Here is a 6,389-nt window from a genome sequence, read left to right on the forward strand (position 1 = left end):
AGAAAAAGAAGCCAAATCTGAAATATTTTCATGTATTTGGATGCAAGTGTTTTGTTCTCAAGACTCATCCTGAACAGCTATCAAAGTTTGATCTAAAAGCTAATGAAGGAATCTTTGTTGGATATCCACTTTCCACAAAAGCCTTTAGAGTCTATAATTTGAGAACAAAAGTGGTCATGGAATCTATCAATGTCTCTTTTGATGACAAAAAGATTACTGGTCTTGAAGATTTCATTGACCATGATCAGCTGAGATTTGAAAATGAAGACTCAAATTCTGATACAGAAAATCCTGATAGTCTAAGTCCTGATACTATAAACTCTGATGGATTAAACTCTGATGTTATTGAAACTGTGGAGACTACGTCAAAGGAAGATGCACCTATGCAGGGGGAGCATACTCAAGATCCTACCACATCTCAAGAAACATCAGAACATGCATCTGGCACTTCAAGTTCTGATTCGTCAAGTTCTGATAAGCCAAGTTCTGATAGTGCTGAAAATCTAAATACTGAAGAATCCAACTCAGAGAGCATAGTTTCAGGGGGAGCATTAGAAAATGAAAATGAAAATAGCATGGATCATGGGGGAGCATCCAGTTCTAGAGAAAACCTTCCATCTGCAAGGAAGTGGATAAAATCACATACACCTGATTTGATAATTGGAAATCCTGATGCAGGTGTCAGAACTAGAACAGGTACTTCAAATGAATGTCTTTACAATTCTTTTCTCTCTCAGACTGAGCCAAAGAAAGTGGAAGAAGCTCTTCAAGATGCTGATTGGGTGCAAGCAATGCAGGAAGAGTTGAATGAATTTGAAAGAAACAAAGTCTGGACCCTAGTACCAAGACCAAAGAATAGATCTGTTGTTGGTACAAAGTGGGTATTCAGAAACAAAACTGACAGTGATGGCATAATTACAAGGAATAAGGCAAGGCTGGTTGCAAAAGGATATTCTCAACAGGAGGGAATTGATTATGATGAAACATTTGCACCAGTTGCTAGGTTAGAAGCCATAAAGATATTCTTGGCTTATGATGCTCACAAAAAGTTTACTGTCTTTCAAATGGATGTGAAAAGTGCTTTTCTCAATGGAGAATTGGAGGAGGAGGTATATGTTGAACAACCTCCAGGTTTTGTAGATACCAAACATCCAGATTATGTCTACAGGCTTGATAAAGCACTTTATGGACTTAAGCAAGCTCCTAGAACATGGTATGAGACTTTAGCTCAGTTTCTTCTGGAAAGTGGATTCAACAGAGGGACAATAGACAAAACACTGTTCTATCTCAACCATGGAAAGGACTTACTTCTGGTCCAGATTTATGTTGATGATATCATTTTTGGATCTACAAATGACAAACTTTGCAAAAAGTTTGCCAAGCTAATGCAGTCAAGATATCAGATGAGTATGATGGGGGAACTTAGCTATTTTCTGGGCCTTCAAGTCAAGCAGAATGAGGAAGGTACTTTTATTTGTCAAACCAAGTACACCAGAAACTTGCTGAAGAAATTTGGAATGCAAGATTGTTCAAGTGCATCCACTCCAATGGCCACTGCGACAAAACTGGATAAGGATACCGTTAAATCAGTAGATATTACTGACTACAGAGGTATGATTGGCTTTCTACTCTATCTAACTGCTATTAGACCTGATATCATGTATGCTACCTGTCTTTGTGCAAGATTTCAAGCAGATCCAAGAGAACCTCACTTAACAGCTGTAAAAAGAATCTTTAAGTATCTTAAAGGAACAGCTGCTCTGGGATTATGGTATCCTAGAGAATCAGATTTTAAACTAATAGGTTACTCAGATGCAGATTTTGCAGGTTACAAAATTGACAGGAAAAGTACAAGTGGAAGCTGCCAATTTCTTGGAGGCAGATTGGTTTCTTGGTACAGCAAGAAACAAAAATCAATTTCCACATCAACTGCAGAAGCAGAGTATATTGCTGCAGGAAGCTGTTGTGCACAGATTCTTTGGATGAAGAATCAGTTACTGGATTATGGGTTAACATATTTCAAAATCCCTATTTACTGTGATAATCAAAGTGCTATTGCTATGACAGGTAATCCAGTTCAACACTCAATGACAAAGCACATCAGCATCAGGTACCACTTCATCAGGGAACATGTGGATGAAGGTATAGTGGAATTGCATTTTGTTCCCACAGATCAACAACTAGCAGATATCTTCACAAAACCACTGTGTGAAGCTACTTTTACAAGATTGGTAAATGAACTTGGAATGGTTTCAGGTTCTTTCTCTAAATCTGCTTAGTCTTGTTCTGTGTTATCAGACTTTATGCTCAGTATTTACAGAATTAATCTCATTGTGTATTCTGTGCTTAATTGATAAATGTCTTTAAGTACTGACTGTTGTCTGATATATGTTTCAAAACTCTAATAAGTAATATGTCTGTTCAAGTACCTATTCAATCCTATGAGGATAACTGTGCTAGATATTGACCTAGTAGTCTTCAATAAACAAATGATTCCATGTAAGAAGTAATTATTTCAATGGAAACCCTATGACATAAGCAAATTCTGATAATTGAGCTTAGTTAGGTTTACTTTGTATATCTTATTACTAAGTCACAAATTAGAATAATGCTACTCATCTGTTAAGTTCTGATACTAGTAAAACTGCTGAATGTACTAAGTGCTGATAAACCTCACTTATCAAAAGAAAAAGCAAAAAGATCAAAGAATAAAATCAGGTACTCCTTTGAGATCTAGAGTAAAAATGTGAAAGGGACGACCCAAGTGCATTGCTGGTATTAAGTAGATATGCATTAGAAAAGCAAAATATTTTCTTGGTGACTTTTCACACTCTATGATTACTGGAGAAATACTCTGATAATAGCATAAATTCTGATAAACAGTCGTGACTCACTTACACTGAGAAGCCACTGTAAAATAGAATTTTAAAAGATGCATAAAATTAGCACAAAACAGTTGAGGTGGACTCAAGCATGAACTCATTCATCAGTAGGTTTCAGGACAATGACAGCTCTTTAGCAAAATTTTAGTTATGCCTTATTTCTAAGATGTACTGACGTGAATCAGACTTTACTCTTTGTCTGTTATTTAGCTTAATGCACACACTAATCACTCCATCTGAATGATGAAAATTTCTGTGATGATCTATGTTATTGTAGATAAACAGTCATTGTGTCATTGTTGCACAAGTTATGAGGACAAGTTCTAGTTACACGTTCTGATGATTAAGTTCTGAAGTCTATAACTCAGAACTTGTATGAGGATTTACTAAGATGGGCATTCCTTTTTCGAGTTAAGAAATTATGTTCTGATGACTGTTAAGTTCTGGTATAGGTCTAAGTTCTGATTTCTCAGTCTAATCCTTTACTTGGCTTATCTGTTAATAAAATTTGGTAACAGTCTCAGTTCGAACTAGAATATGTTGAAGTGGAAGATTAATAGTCACTATGATTAGGATTAATGGTATTCGTACTTGAACAGTCCACTGTTTCTTGTTTCTTGTGCGGTTTAAACCATGATTCCTCTTTCCAATGAATGTTATTCTTTTTCGAAGTCTAGGGAGACGAGGTAGAATTAATTCTACCTGTCAGCATTTAATTTCTTTGCGTCTCCTGGCATTCTTTTGCCTATATAAGCAACCACTTTACATCAGCCTTCCCATCACACTTTTATCACAAACTCACTCTCGTTTTTCACTTATCATCACAAATGGCTGAATTTGGCTGGTTCTACAATTATGGTGATGAGACTGTTCATGTCTTTTTGAATGGAATTCCAACTCTATACCCTATCACCAACATTCCTCACAATCTCTGGATTCAATTTCCAGAGGTTATCAAACGTGATCTGGTGGCCGTTCGAAGAGAACTTCATCTTCATCGTCTCCGCCAGCAAGAGCGAATCATCCGACTCGCCATTCTGTTTGTTGAGAGTAGGAAGAAGAAGATGACTTAATCTCGTCTTCTTCCTGTTTTTCTTCATCATCAGCTTTGTCAGGCTTCTTAGCTAGGACTAAGGCTTGTTGATGTTAGGTTTAGAAGCTTATGGAAAATCTTGTATAAGTATTGATGTACTTTCCATTTCATAAATGTATTGTCTTGATATATTAATGAAAGTTTTTTTTTCTTCAAGATTTTGTCTCTGAGTTATTTTATCTTGTATTGATAAATCCTGATGGATATTCTGATGACCATATAAATTTTGTTTTATATTAAGTTCTGATTCATTTTCAGTACTTACTTATCTAATTTTTCTTGGTCATTTTCATGTGATGTATTTTCAGAATATCAATGATGCAGTGAAAAATAATTCAATCAGTGATAATGGTTTAAATTTTGAATTAAAACTGTTTCTCTTGATAAATGGAACGGTTTTTCCTTGAAACTAGGCAAATGGGTAAGTAATGATTCCTGTTTTCTCGAGCCCAGTAACTGTCCGTTATTACTGCATGTCTGACAGGTGTCCAACGGTAACATTTTTGTTCAGAGTATAAGTACAACAGAGAGAAGATTTCTTTAATCTTTTATTTTCTTAATATTTTATCTCTCTCCTTACTTTTACTCTCTTTCTCTTTATTTCTCACGTTGGTTTTTCATACAGACATTATCTCAAACACCTAACAGGCATACTTGACTCTCATATTTTTTTTTCACATGGCACCAAAGGATTTAATCATTGATGGAGCTAAGTTTGTCCCCAACAACTATGCTGCAGTTCTTGATCACACTGAAGCTCCATCTGAATTGCACTTTGTGCAAGATCTTCTTGCACATAGTGAGGTTGGGTATGCATTAACACAGCCTGAATTCTTTTCAAGCCAACAAGTTCTGAGGCTTTGGAGGACTGGACTTTTTGATGATGGTGGTAAACGTGGAACTCCCAGTATTATCTTCCAAGTGGGTGATTCATCCTTTGTAGTCACTCCTGGTACAGTACGCAGGGCTTTACATCTTCCAGAAGATTGTACTTTCTCAATTCCAGAGGACTTAGCCCTTCGGGAGTTAATGGCTGAATTGGGATATGAAAAGAGTCTGTCGAAACTTGGACAGTTGAAACGGGCTAATATCAGAAGAGAATGGAGTTTCTTCTTTGATTGCATCACCAAAGCTTTTGGGAACAAATGTTCAAATTTTGATGTTATCCCAATTCTGAATCAGCACATCGGGTATGCAATTATCCATCAAACTCATTTTGATTTTGCAACTGCTTTAATTGGTTTGATTGGGGATAGGATGACAGAGGATCGAGATGTTGTTTATTTTGCTAGATTGTGTCAACTTATTTACACTTATTGTACTGATAAACCTCATTTAGTCAGCACTCAAACCCCACCTTTTAAGGTTGCAAAACGATACTTTAATGACCTGGTAAATGCTGATACTAAGAAAAAAGTGGTTAGACCATTACAGATTCCTAAGTTTGTAAAACAGATCCTGGTAAATGCTGATCCTGATACTTATAGATCTGTTTACTCTGATGTCCAACCAACTCCAAACACCCAAAATCCATCAACCTCAGTACCTACCTCTCATTCTACTCAACCTACCCTTAGAACATATCTCAAATCCTATCTCTCCACTTCACAGACTGCTCAACCTTCATCTTCAACACCTACTGTGAAGCCTTCATCTTCCAAGCCAAAGAGGACAAAGAATGTTCCTCAAACATCTCAAAAGAGAAGGAGGATTACATTGAGAGATGAATCTGATTCTGAGGAACAGGTTTCTTCTAGAGAACTTGTTGTAACTGAAGCTGAGAAAGAGATTTCTCAGAAGGATTCTGAAATTGGGGGTTCTAGGTTTCTCAAGAGGCTTAGACGAATGACAGCTCCTGAAACTCCGAAGAAATCCAAATCAACAAGGAAGTACAAGAAACAGAGGGCACAAAGGCCAGTTTCAGATGATGAAGAGGAAGAAGCTAAGGAAGGGGATCAGGAATCTCTGATCTCACAAGACAAGGAATTTGCTCCAGTCACTTCTTCTCCATCAACTCCATCTCAGAAAGCTGTATCTAACAAGGCTAACTCACCATCTGTGTCTCTTGTTGATTCAGGCACAAGTGCTGATATTGATGTTCAACACTTGGTTGTGTCTGAAGTATTTCTCTTAGAAGCTCCAACAGCAAATAATCCTTCCACAACACCTGTTACTGATGATGTTCAAACTCCAGAGTTATTAACAACACCTTCTCAGCATCAAGATGCTGATGATCAGACTTTAGGTGAGCATCAGGATATGGCTGTTGATCAGAACTTAGTATCAGATCAGCAATTAGAGGATGCTGAAGCCTCCATTGCTACTCATACTGTTGTCTTATCAGAAGATACTGATTCTTTAAGTTCTGATGCTGCAAATGCTGGAGATACTGGTGATGCTGCTCCAACTGTAGA

This window comes from Apium graveolens, chromosome 3 (assembly GCF_009905375.1).
Source record: "Apium graveolens cultivar Ventura chromosome 3, ASM990537v1, whole genome shotgun sequence".
Lineage (NCBI taxonomy): Eukaryota > Viridiplantae > Streptophyta > Magnoliopsida > Apiales > Apiaceae > Apium > Apium graveolens.